At 43.4% G+C, this 13,618-nt stretch overlaps 1 long non-coding RNA gene across 4 annotated transcripts in view; it reads right to left on the reverse strand.

Moving 5' to 3' along the window:
• LOC110124442 (uncharacterized) overlaps positions 1-13,618 on the reverse strand; it is a 240,987-nt gene that overhangs the window by 152,771 nt on the left and 74,598 nt on the right. For all 4 annotated transcript variants that reach the window (XR_011491248.1, XR_011491247.1, XR_011491250.1 and 1 more), the window contains one exon: positions 5,663-5,744. This is a non-coding gene — a long non-coding RNA (uncharacterized lncRNA). The remainder of the gene's footprint in view (positions 1-5,662; positions 5,745-13,618) is intronic.

Below are 13,618 nucleotides of genomic sequence, written 5' to 3' on the forward strand. Positions count from 1 at the left end.
AGAACTTCCACAGATCTGGGCAGTTTTATCTTTCAGGGATCATTGCTTCTTCCCCTTCCTCAGGTGAATGCTACCTTTCCTGGCCTCTAGAGTAAAGTCAACTCTTGGTTCTTAGTCAAGATTTACTAGCTTGTGTATTCACCACAGGAAAAAAATACAGTGATATAAATTAACAGCAACAACAAAAAATCTATGTTTCAGGAGAGATCAACTGTTTGAAACTATATACCAAAGATGCAAGGCCACTGCCACCCCAGCCAACTGTAAACACTCCTATCTGCTGGAATCCCCATGTTTCCATCCATGCACAGTGAAGGAAGCAGCACAAGGTCTGACTAGCAGAATCTTGGGAGTTCTCACCAACTGTAAACTCATGTTAGTGCACTGTCCCTTTCTTTGATTTATCTGGGTCAACCAGAGGATTCTTAACTATCTGCTTCTCACATTTTAATCTGAAATTAGAGAAAAACAGAAGTATGCTCTGGAGAGCAAAACTTGAATTTTGCTGCAAAAAAACCCAGGATCTGGAGTTTTGATTTAATGCTAGAACCAGACTTACAGAGAGTGGATGGGGAGTAAAAGCCACTGAAGCAACTGACATTAAGAAGTTGGGTAATTTACCTTCAGAGCTGTGTGGCTTGACTGTGATGCATGGGATCTGGGGCATGAGACGCTAGGCAATGACACATGGTGTGGTTGCCCGACTGAGAGGTGCTGAATGATGGCAGTAGTGTGGGGCAGAAGCTGCTAGCAAAAACAAGATCAAGCTGGCATTGCACTTTATCACCTAGACCACCTGCTGGACAGTTTAGAAGGCAAAGGACCATTTGCCAAGTGACAAACTGATGTCATCTCATTCTAATGTTCAATGAAAGAGCTCTGCCAAGAAGCAGACAATAACAAGACTATTTTACCACTTTTCATTAAGCAATTTGTGATATTTTGAGTCCCCTAAGTATTATGCTTGCATTATTTTTATACTTAGATAACATCTGTAAAACACAAAATGTGTCCCTAAATATTAGATGTCATTTTAAGTAAATTGGTGTTCATTAAGTCCATTACAGACAAAGTTTTGCCTGGATTTGTTTAGCTGCTATTGGGGGTTATCTATAACGCTTTCCACTTTTTCTGCATTTAACCTCTCATGCACATTACCTCAACCACCTGACAGCTGATGCTACATGGGTACACCTCATGATGATCCCCATGGCTTGGACTTGACATTAGAGCTGGACCACCTGGAGCCAATAGATGGTCTGCACATTTCAACACAGAAGCCAAGCCCACAGAAATTTCACAGACATCTCCCCTCCACCCCCTGCCTGGCAGACATTCCTTTATCTTTGTCTTTGGAAGATGTATGCTTACTCTGCCATAAATGAATATTTCTGCAGAAGAGGCTGGCTTTGTCTCACTGTTCTGATCAGTATTTCTGTTAGTCTCTCTCTCTCTCTTATATACACATATACACACACAAATGATAACTTCCTACACAGGATGCTTTGACTTGATCTCTACATTTTACCATTGTCGTTTTCATGCAGATGTCTATGCATAGATTATAATACTTGATTTATACGTGGTTTTGTTAGGGGAAGCACACTGACTGAAACCACCCACCCTGGCCAGGCACCATAGTAACCATTTGCATGAGTTATTCTCCAACAGGAGGTCCTGGTAAGGAGCACAGAACAATAAGCCACCACTAACCTGAAGAGTTCAGGGAAAGTCAAAAGGAGACACCATGTGTCCAACCACTGCCCAGAATCCTTCTTGCAGGCAACCCTCTTGGCTGAGCAATGCGTGAGCCACCAGGAAGGACTACGAGTCAGAATGATCAGCTAAAAACAACCGGGAAACTAATTCCATTACCATAAAACCCGAACTGCGAGCCATGTGGCAGAGCGGTTCTCCTGGGTTCCCTTACCCTCCAGCTCTCTGCCCAGACGTCCCTTCCCAATAAAGTCTCTTGCTTTGTCAGGACGGGACTCTAGTATCCATGTGCTCATGCTACTAAGAGGGCCTCCTCTACAGCTCTGCAACTTCCTAAAATATTCTAGCAATTTCTTCACCAGGTTTTTTATTTCACTGACAAAATTGACACTATTGAGTGAAGAGTTACAGGACTGGTGAAAAGCTGAATTCCAATAACTTCACACATTCAATGTGGTAGCTTCAAAAGAAGCAGGAGTATCAGAAGACAAGACTATGTTAAGTCCTACAAATGGCCCTCAGCAAGCTCTTGTCTAGCCAGGCTGCCCTCTTCCTCTGATTCTGTTTACTTCAGAAGTCTCTCAAGTTTTAGAACTACAGGGATGAAAGTGACAAGTATAAAACTCATTCAAATTACCCCCAAGTGTGGGTCTGTTTGGGGACCCAGATCCAGTGCCATCACTTTCCGTTGCATGCCAATAATCTTCAGGAGTGATTAGCCCACCTGTGCTTGTGGGCTTTGAGCAGGCACCTCATCTCAGCACTAGATGTGCAGTCAGGAGAGCAGACTGTCACCAAAACCATTCTTCATTGCAAGGCTCAGCAAGCTTCTCTGTAAACAGACAGTCTGTAAACACTGTACGCTTTGTGGGCCATGTGGTCTCAGCTTCTCAATTATTTCATCACAGAGCAAAACTAGGCACAGACAAAACAAAAGCAAATGAGCACGGCTGGCACGTACTGAAATTTGATTATCATAGAGTTTTCAGGTGCCCTGACTTCTTCTTCTTCCGACTTTTTTCAACTATTAAGAAGTATGAAAACCTCACTTAGTACATTGCCCATACAAAACCATCCCAAGCTACTGAAACACAAGCAACTGACGGGGACACACAGAGACCCCCTATGCAAAGTCTACCCAGCTCCCCCAAGAGGCGTATAACTTCCCCTGGGGCATAATGTTTGGCCTGGCAGGCTTGCTGGAGGAGGGAGATTTTACTGATCTTTCTCTACTGTGCAACAATGAGCTTCTCATTACAGAGGGGACATCCAGGGAGGAGACGAGCAGGTTAGAGTTCCTGGGAGGAAGGAATGCTCCGTCCCCCAATTCTTGTAGTCAGCGTCCCTGACAGCATGAGTCCTGTCACAGAGCTGCTCATCTGTCAGACAAGGTTTCCATGAACTGCAGATGATATTAATGAGCATCTTTGCAAAATCTCCCTGTACTGTATGCCAAGAAATAATCTTAACCCTGACAGTAGCAATTAGCAATGAATGTTCTCTCTCTTTCCTTTTAAAAGATTGGTGTTTGAAGCCAATATGTGTTTTATAGATTAGCTATCTTTTGCTACAAGAAACAAAGGTGGATGAGAGTGATCTATATGTTGATCTCAAGTTTTCACTTATTCCCTTTGAGAATTTCAGCCAAAGTTTTCTTACTATCAGAGAAGGCAATGGCAACCCACTCCAGTACTCTTGCCTGGAGGGTCCCATGGACGGAGGAGCCTCGTAGGCTGCAGTCCATGGAGTCGCGAAGAGTCAGACACGACTGAGTGACTTCACTTTCACTTTTCACTTTCATGCATTGGAGAAGCAAATGGCAACCTACTCCAGTGTTCTTGCCTGGAGAATCCCAGGGCCGAAGGAACCTGGTAGGCTGCCGTCTATGGGGTTGCACAGAGTTGGACACCACTGAAGTGACTTAGTAGCAGCAGCAGCAGCAGTTTCTTACAATAGAAGAGGAGGAAAGGGGGGTTTCTATTTCTTCTCTCTTAGTAAGCAGCATAGAAAGTGTTACTTAGTCGTGTCCAACTTTTTGCAACCCCGCGGACTGTAAGCCCACGAGGCTCCTCTGTCCATGGAATTCTCCAAGCAAGAATACTGCAGTGAGTTGCCATTCCCTTCTCCAGAGGATCTTCCCCATCTAGGGGTTGAACCTGGGTCTCCCGCATTGCAGGCAGATTCTTTACCATCTGAGCCACAAATGCAAGTGGCATAGAGACAAGACTCAAAAGCTTTAAGAGAGGTCAGCAACTCTGTTGATGTCTGTCCAGCCCCACTCTTACCAATTCAGGGCAGAAACTGCCTTTCAACTACCCGGAAAGGCAGCTCTTCATCTGAGGGTTTTACCTGGCACCATGGCACTGAGTCACTTTGCTACTAATGTCGCAGACTGGAAATGTGGGGAATTAAGGCCCCTCAGAAACAGCCATGACCACTGACCAGCAAGGATTGGTGTATAAACGCCCAAATTCCTCACTCCCTGGGTGGGATAATTCTGAGGCAAACATTCTACACTGGCTCCCAGGGTTAAGTTTCTGCTGCCCTGGGATAGTACTGGTTTAGTAATGCACCTTTCACTGGCTGCTTTCCCCTTCCACCTTCCTTCCCCACTCTTCTACTGGTTCCTCCTTCAGCTCTTCAGTAAATCACCTGTACTCAAATCTTTGAATCAGGATCAGCTTCCGGGAGACTCAGTTCTATACTCTAATAACAATAAAACCATCCTGCTTAGTCAAGTGTAGCTAAGGTCAGTAGTTTTTCTCAGCGCACTTCATGACATCCTGACACATCAGGGGAAGGATGACCGAACAAATTCCAAACGTCCAGATGTGCCTTGTATTTTCCAGAGAAAAGAGAAGGATGTATGTTCTTCGCAAAAACCACAAGTCCTAACACAATGGGGTTCTCCATTACTTTTTGACCTTGCCTCCTACTACTCTCCATTTGGCTGGCTGCATTCTAGCTTCTCTCCCTTCTTTGCTGGAATGTGTCTGGCACACCTCTGCCTCAGAGCCTTTGCTCTTGCTGTTCCCAGATATCAACATGATTAACACCGCCACCTCCTTCCAAAGGGTCTTCTTTTAATGTCATCCTCTCTTTGATACCTTCCTGAACCATCACTGTAAAACTGCCACCATCCCACCCAGCCCTGATATTCTTACTCTATCCCCCTGCAATGCTTTCTTTTTCTCCATTGCACTTATCACCTTCCAGCATGGCTGGTCCCAGGCCTTTTCTCATGAAACTTTGCTGGGCAGTGAGAAGAGCTTGTATTCAGTTATTTTATAATTAGTCTCCCTGCCCTCCACTAATTCTGTATTATTTTTGCTTCTGAATTTGTTTAACTCAATAGACTTATATACAGAGAAATTACCTGGAAACTGTTCTTGGGAACAACTTTTATAGGAAAGTTGTGGTAGAGCTACTGGTTTGGGTAACCTGTGTTTGAGTCCCAGACAAGGCGTGGTCTTGAGCAAGTTACTGACACTCAGTTTCTGCATCTATAAAATGGGGGCACTAAGGCCCACTCTACAGGATGTGATAAAGGTTAAATAAGGTAAATTACATAAAGTGTACCTAGCAAGTTGGCACATAATTTTATTATTGTCCAGAGTCATTTTGTAGAGGTGGCTCTGGCCACTGAAGCTCAGTTATCTCTTAGAGATTAACACAGGACTGAGCAGAACCGAAGTCTCTTCCCAAATCCTAAGTCTTGACAAGGACCTTGGGCATCACTTTATTCTCTGAAACACCGTGCATCAGTCAGTCCCACACAGCGGCTTCTCCCTATTCAGCACAGTTCTTCGGGCCCAAATCTTCAGGAGGTTTAACAAGGCCTGACCCAAAGTCAAGAAGAGAAGTTCTGGTTAACCCTCCTTGCAGGAGAGAGTTGGTTCGCCTACTTAAAGCTACAGATAAAAGCCTGCTTCAGCAACACCCTTACCTGCAGCCAACAGGGTAGACCACTGCACTCATCAGCAGCAATACAAAAGTGTAGATCAATGTCTCTCCTTTGAAGAGGTCATCTGAGAGAAGTTAGAAATCCAACATGTGATCAATAATTCTTTAGCCAGACTATGCACATAACATCTCAACTATCCCACAGCTTTAAGGGCATGACATCAGACACCATAACTCTTTGCTCACTAACCAGCCTGCCTGCCCTATTGAGCTACTCATTGTTTGTAAAAGCTGCAGGCAAGTCAGGTCATTGCACCTGCCTGCTCCTTGGGTGTCTCATGAACCCACAGCTGTTCTGTTCTGCATGGGGTCCTGCCTTTAGGCACTGCACCCTTAAAACCTTTCTTCTTCCACCCGGTTTAGGGTTCTCTTATCTAACAGCTCCTTGAGAATTCTGGTTACCTATTGTCTGCACTTAGATAGGTTGCATGAATGCTGGCTGCAGACTCTGCTTGGAATTATTAGACTGTGGATATATTTCAGATTCTGATCATTTGTGACTTCCAAAGGGTGACTTAAAAATGTTCAACCAGACATAAGTTACAAAGAACACTGAAGTATAGCAGATGTCAGAAAATCTACATCCCTGTCTCAAAACTACCATTACCTTCGTGTGACTTCATCAAGCCTTGCACAGCCTTGATCCTGACATTCCACCAATTGATATCATCTTTCAATATCTGGTGCCATGAAAGAACTAGAAGAATAAGGCAGAATCTATGTTCTCAAAAGCCAAATATCTAATTGAGAACACAAGATCAATATGCTTGTGATGAAGGAAACAAAAAATATAGGGTAAAATCCAGGGTTAAATTATGTGGCATGGATATCTGCAGGTTTCAGAGTCCCAACACTGAAGCTCAAAGACGGCCAGAGCAGCCAGGGAAGATCTTCAAGAAGAAGTTGGATTTCATTTGGGTCTTCAAAGATGAACAGGCTTTCATGGCAAAGAACGGTGGGGATGACATTCCAGCTGAGGCAAGAGTGAGAGTATAATAAATTCAGGACAGTGGGAGGGTTAAAGATCCAGGTAACCCTAAGTCTGGACCAGTAAGACTATGGAGGACACTTGAAGGTCAGAGACAGGTTTTGTGTGACCAACCTAGAAGTCAGATAAGGTCACCAAAAATGTGACTAATGAGTAGTCAAACTGCTGAAAAGGACCTTATAGGACTAATACCAAGCAACTTGCAGTCTTCTAAGCCCCAAGTCCCCTATTTAGCCAGTTCCATGACACATCTACTTCCTCCTTACCTGCCCTCTCACCACCCCCCAACATGGAGCCGAAGATTTGAAACAATGTGTATTAACTGAGCAAAATTCACTTATTCCCCATTTTCACTCGCCAGTAACACTGAGGTGTCCATTAGAGCTTCTGATAAACATAAACTGACCTGTATATTTGCATAAAGGTGACATAATCATAACCTAAAAATCAATGAATTGCATGCTTAGTAAGCTATGTTCTCCAAAGAATAATATAGCTTATGTTTTTGAGATATGATAAATGGTTTCTGATTGGGAGTCAATAGTTTAGGTGAAACTCCTTATTTTGGAGATAAAAGAAGTGGGAAGCAGATCTAGCCTTGCCAAGACCTTTAAGGATGTTGGAACAAACCCAGAAGTGTGGGCACCAGCACCTGGTTCAGGACTGCTAGCCCCAGTGGGTTTGAGGGGTGAGACTGGAATGATGGCAGGAGGCTAAAGAAATGCTTCATTAAGACAAAAGCCAGCATCTGCGTTAGGATATGGTAAGGAATAAACAGATCCAAGGCATTTTGAAGAAGGAACTGAAAAGACAGAGTAACTGGACTCATGATGTGAAGGGGAGGATGCATTGGATCATTGTAAACCACAGAAACTGACTCTGGCCAGCAACAGACAAAACAAACAAACAAACAAATAAAAACAAACACAATAAGGAAAGGTTATGAGTAGCTCAGAGAACCCGGGGCTCCCCTGGTGGCTCAGACGGTAAAGAATCTGCCTGTAGTGTGGGAGACCTGGGTTTGATCCCTGGGTTGGGAAGATGCCCTGGAGAAGGGCATGGCAACCCACTCCAGTATTCTTGCCTGAAGAATCCCACAGACAGAGGAGCCTGGAGGGCTACAGTCCATGGAGTCGCAAAGAGTCGGACATGACTGAGCGACTAAGCACAGAGGACCTAAGGATAATCTGAAAATCCCCGTGAACCTTGGGTCTAGGTTATAGTCAGTTTCTTGAGGACGCTGCCACAGGGATGACCCCAGGTCCCTGTCAGTAATTTTGTCAGCGTGCTCAAGATTCAAAGTCCGGGTTTCTGGGCAGAGTAACTAAAACAATGGTGGTATTAGCCAATGTCAGGGACCTGAGAAAAGTACATGGTCTCTGATGAATCACTTTTCTTACTAAGTCAGAAAACCCTAAAACTTCCACCTCTGTGAGCTAATACGTTACAGCTTTGCTCTTTAATATTTCCTATCTCCCAGTTGGCCTAGTGTTTGAGGTTAGATTCTCCCAGAGTCACATTCTGAAACAAGGACTTATTTGAGGTGATCCAGGAAGCATGAGTAAGGGTGGAAATGAGATAAAAAGGGAAGAAAGTCAAGGCAGGTGTGTTGTGAGCAGGTTATCATTGTGAGCCACAGGGGCTCAGCCTCACTGGGGAGCTCCAGGAGACTAGAGAACCCCCCTCAGAGTTGTCCCATCAGAGGGTAAGGAGACGAGGGTATTTGTCTACCAACTTTTCCCCCATCATCGGTGAGGATGCTGCTTCCAGGGGCCTTACCTTATGGCCTGCTCTGGATGAACTGAGCATGCTTACTCCCTGAAAATGCTCTTGGCAGAGAGATGCAGAAGCAGCTGATAGCCATGGAAGGGAGCAGGGGAGGCCAAAGTGCTCTGAGCAGGGCATCAAAATCGCATCTGCTATTTGAGTGTCATTAACGGTTTGGCTCTTCCAGAATTTTCACCTCAGACACAATTATGTTCCATCAGAGGAGCCCAACCAGGGCAACATGAATGAGAAGCTCAAAAGCAATACCACAGAGCTCAGAAAGAGCCCAAGTCTGGAACTGCCTACTAGACTGTGTCTCTGCCCAACTTCCTGCTCTTTCTGTTGTTTCCTTTCTGTGGCTTCTTTTTGTTTCACTCCTAAAGCCAGGGATCCTTTTCTAAATAGCATTTTAACACCACTGTCCCCAGACAGCCATGGTGCTACCCTCTGCTGGAACATGTAGGGGAGATGAGTGGAAAAGTGTTACAATTTAAATTAGAAGCGTGAAAACAACACTGGAAAATTCCATCTGAGGCTGTGCCTTTTGCTCAGGAGGAAAATCAGCCTTCAGGAGAATGGATGCTCATTTTGGTGAGTCAGTGATGGAAAAGGTTTTGCTCTGATTTTGCTTTCATGGCCTTTGGAAGGTCTCAGATGGCATCTTGACTCGATTCTATGAATCTCAAACCAAGAGTAAGTGTGACGAGGGTAAACTTCCGGGTGCCATATGTGTGTCAAGACAGATCCACAGGCTCAGGGCTAATCCCTTAACTTGTCTCGAGTGGTCCATTAGTTCATTTGTTCCAGTCCAACAGTCAGACCTGGCCCTCCTGTGCTTGGGACAGTTACTTGAGCTCACATTTCAGCTCAGATCATGATGGGAACATGACCAGAGCATATTCTCTGGACATTCCACATGTATTAGTTATTATTCAGTCACATTACTGTGTGTGTTTTTATTAGCCACTTATCTAACTCAGATAAGTTGGAAATAGCTGGTAGGGGCATTTCCAAAGTTACTTCCTTTCTCATCTGTCTCACTTTCCTTGCCTAGGTAATGATCTGATATCTAATTTATGCCATTACATATGTGAGATGAAGTAACAAAATGGAATAAAGCCAATATTTATATCTTCCATTTATTTAATGGGCTTCCCTGGTGGCTCAGACATTAAAGAATCTGCCTGCAATGTGGGAGATCTGGGTTTGATTCCTGGGTTGAGAAGATCCCCTGGAGAAGGGAAAGGCTATCCACTCTAGTAATCTTGCCTGGAGACTTCCATGGACAGAGAAGCCTAGTGGACTATAGTCTATGGGGTCACAAAGAGCCAGACACAACTGAGCAACTAACACTATTTAATATTCAACATACAATTTTAAAAAGCGATTAGAGCTAACTCCTGAAACATAATATGTTTAAGACAGTACCATACTGTTTTAAATTTTTTTATAATTTAATAAAACCCCTAATTACAGGCTTTAATAGCTTAACTGAGACATGCACCCTTCCTTAAATATCTTTATTTCCTAGATGACCTGGCCTAGTCATCCACCCCAGGGATTCAACTACATTCTATTTCCCAATATTTTGCCTACACATTACCTGAGTCTTTAAGTCATCCCCTCCAATGAGAATGCCTGCTCCCAATTAGACTCCTCTCTGTCTATTCTACTTTCCACTTCAGTCTCTAAGAAGGCAGCACAGGAGACTCACAGCATGTGTTAACGAGTTAGGTAGAACCAGGTTAGATGGTACCAGGCTTAAGTATCAGCTTTGCTCTTAACTAGCTGCATGACCTTAAATTAGTTTCTTAACACACTGAGCTTCAGTTTTTCCATCTACAAAATGAAAACAAAATACCCTATTCCTAGCATAATTTGTTTCCCATCTCCCAAGCTCCATGTACATTCCAACAGAGTGCTGAGGTTTCCCCCTTATCATCAAATCAAAGATCCTACTTATTTAGATTGCAAATGAACATAAAAAACCAACATCATAAAATCTGTGCTTTCCTAGTTATCACCTTACTTGACAGGAGATGTTTATTACTTCATGCTAAAGAAAATCATTTCTCAAAAGCAAGTTCTGGTCTTCCTCAGGATCATATGTCTTGTCTTTATTCATCCCAGAAATATCACTAAATTAATATTAAGGAATAAAAAGTTATAAAACATGTAAGGACTATATCCATTTCTACTTGACAGAGCTAGTCTTGACCATAAGAGGCTGAACATCTTACTAGAAAAACTGGAGTGGGCCAGGATACGCATGGGGCTGCCACAGAGCAGAGCAAAGGAGGACTGTTGGCTCTGGAAACTTGCTTCCCAGGAGCTGTCGTGGGTGCAACAGCATGGAAGTGAACATGGCCTTTGACACTGACCCCAAGTTTGTGGAACAGCTGAGGTCAAATTTAGAATAGCTGAGATCACTAGCCCTTCTGGGCTGCTGCTTTTCTCCACAGAGTTAAACCTGTCTTCTGGGTTTTCCTTGGATACCAAGGTCTTCAGAGCAACCACAGCATTACTTGTCATTGTTCCTCATGGTAGCCTTCATCAATAGGCAAAGATGCAACAACTACTGCCATTTATTGAAGCCTTATTGGGGAACCACAATTTGAACAGTTGCTTATGTAGAATTCTGGTTCTCATCATTTTCACACCATGGCCTGCATGGAAATTGGTGATATTTTTATAGAACATTGATATAAGTGGGTGAGCCGGCTCGGCTGCAATGACTGGTTTCAAGCACCAACTGCTCTAGTCATGAACTCTGAGGGTTGAGGGACAATGTCTCAACTCACTTTTATCCCTTTCAAAATATAAAAATATGCCATGGCCCCGAGGGGTTGTTTCATTTACTTTTACAATAATGTGCTTGTGTTCTGAGTCTCTCAGTCCTGTCTGACTCTCTGTGACCCCATGGACTGCAGTCCATCAGACTACTCTGTCCACGGAGATTCTCCAGGCAAGAATACTGGAGTGGGTATCCATTCCCTTCTCCAGAGATTCTTCCCAACCCAGGGATCAAAGCCAGGTCTCCCACATTGCAGGTGGATTCTCTACCATCTGAGCCACCAAGGTGGCCCATGAATACTGGAGTGGGTAGCCTATCCCTTCTCCAGGGGATCTTCCTGACCCAGGAATCGAACCAGGGGCTCCTGCATTGCAAGAGAATTCTTTACCAGCTGAACTACCAGAGAAGTCCTTTACAATAATACTTGAAGGTAAATATTGTTACCTATTATCACCTCATGAATTCACATACTAAGTAAATGGCAAAGCTGGGATTTGAATCTGGTCTGTTTGATCACATGCTTCCTTTTATCTGTTACAGATCAACCTGCTTTTATAGCTGCTAATGTTGACTTTATCAGCCTTGGAGATGTGGTTGAGGGTCTTGTTAAAATGGGGAAGTACCTGAGTTCTGAGGGCTGGGCTGACACATGGGCCACGCATCAGAGAGATGTCCCTGTATATTTTCACATGGGAATCTGAAAAGATCAGTCCTACAGACTTCTTTGTAGGCTGACCATCTAAAGGTGATGAACAGGCAACACCTCACACCTGAATTCTGCAGGCCTATTGTTATTGTTCAGTCGCCCAGTCATGTCTGACTCTTTGTGTCCCCATGGACTGCTTGCTCAAACTCATGTCCACTGAGTCAGTGATGCCATCCAATCATCTCATTCTCTGTCATCCCGTTCTTCTCCTGTCTTCAATTTTTCAAGCATCAGGGTCTGTAGGCCTAAGGCAGGGCTAATAATTTGTATTTCAAACAAGTTCCCTAGAGATGCTCATGACACTGGCTAGAGACCAATCACTTTAAACTAAAAGTAAATGTGGCTGCTTTTTATGGAAGGTAAAGTCTTTGTCAGTGACAACAAATAAAAGGACAAACGTCTCAAACATTACAATTCTTCACCCCAGCTATTTACACTGCCTTCACGATGTAAATGAATTAAGGTGCAAAGTCATCAGAGTGACTTCACCTAATGTCCCATATCAAAGCAGCAGCTGCCTTCATCTATCAACTAGCATCCCAGGATCCCAGCATTGCAGACACTTGGACTATCTTCCAGCTCAGGGTGACTGAAAGAAACGTGTATTGGTAAAAACTTGCAACCACTGGTATATTTAACCTTTGATGTTTTTGCCAACAATTCAATACTCTTCTACTTCCATAATTTTTAAAAAATATATGCCAAAGCATATATTAATTGGCAACCAAAAAGTAACTGATCTCATCTCCATTCTCCCCCAGTCAGCTGAAAAGAGAACACCAGGTAGTAAATCCTTTTATTTGAGTTCTGGGCTTATTCATGCCATGGCATCATTACAATGATGTGGGAGCCTTAGTTTTTTAAGGGCACCTCTCCCTCAGTCACACTTTCTTTCTTCCTTGTAGCCTGAGCACAGCTAACACAATTAGCTGGGCACGGACTGGTGGCCACTGAGCTATTTCAATCCCCACCTGGCTTCATTCCCTGTTGGAGAGCTTGTCAAGGCAATCCGCCTCTGCCTTTGAGTGGGTCTCTCTTCACTTACACTCCTTCAGGGGGAAATTGAATTTCTTCTGGAATAGGTTCATTGGCTGTTTAGAAGGATGCAGGTAAGACACAGGCAATTGCACCTTTATCCCTGAACTTTAAAGAAACCATAGATTTCAAAGGAAAATAAATCTTTTAATCCTTCTACAGTTACTCTCCCTTTTAACTAAATAACTGGCATTTAAAAGAAACCATTATTGAACATGCCTCCCGAGTCCTTTTGTAACAAGTGTTACCAAGAGCTTCTAAGTGACAGGGCTCCTATCTTTGCAGAAGGTAGGTCCCATTGTGAGTGTTTAAGAAAAAGTCATATTTAGTCAAAATAGGCAATCATTTTTTTTTTTCTTCTAAAGATTTGTACACCAGAAACAAGCTCAAAAAATACAAAATGCATTTGTAAGTGCCAGAGTCAGTTTCAAGCTTCAAGCACTCCTGTTAGAATCCATGTTTGAGAGAAGGTAGTCCAGAGAGCATCCTGGAGAGGAACCGGGCAAAATAATAGAGTTTGAAAACTCTTTTTTTTTTCTTTTTAAGTCCAAGTATTTTTTTTACTTTCTTTGATGTTATAAGAAAGCGATTCTAATAATGACATTTTGTACCAAGAGTCATTAGACTGAAGTATCTGCCTGAAGCAAAA

This window comes from Odocoileus virginianus, chromosome 14, assembly GCF_023699985.2.
Source record: "Odocoileus virginianus isolate 20LAN1187 ecotype Illinois chromosome 14, Ovbor_1.2, whole genome shotgun sequence".
NCBI classification, from domain to species: domain Eukaryota; kingdom Metazoa; phylum Chordata; class Mammalia; order Artiodactyla; family Cervidae; genus Odocoileus; species Odocoileus virginianus.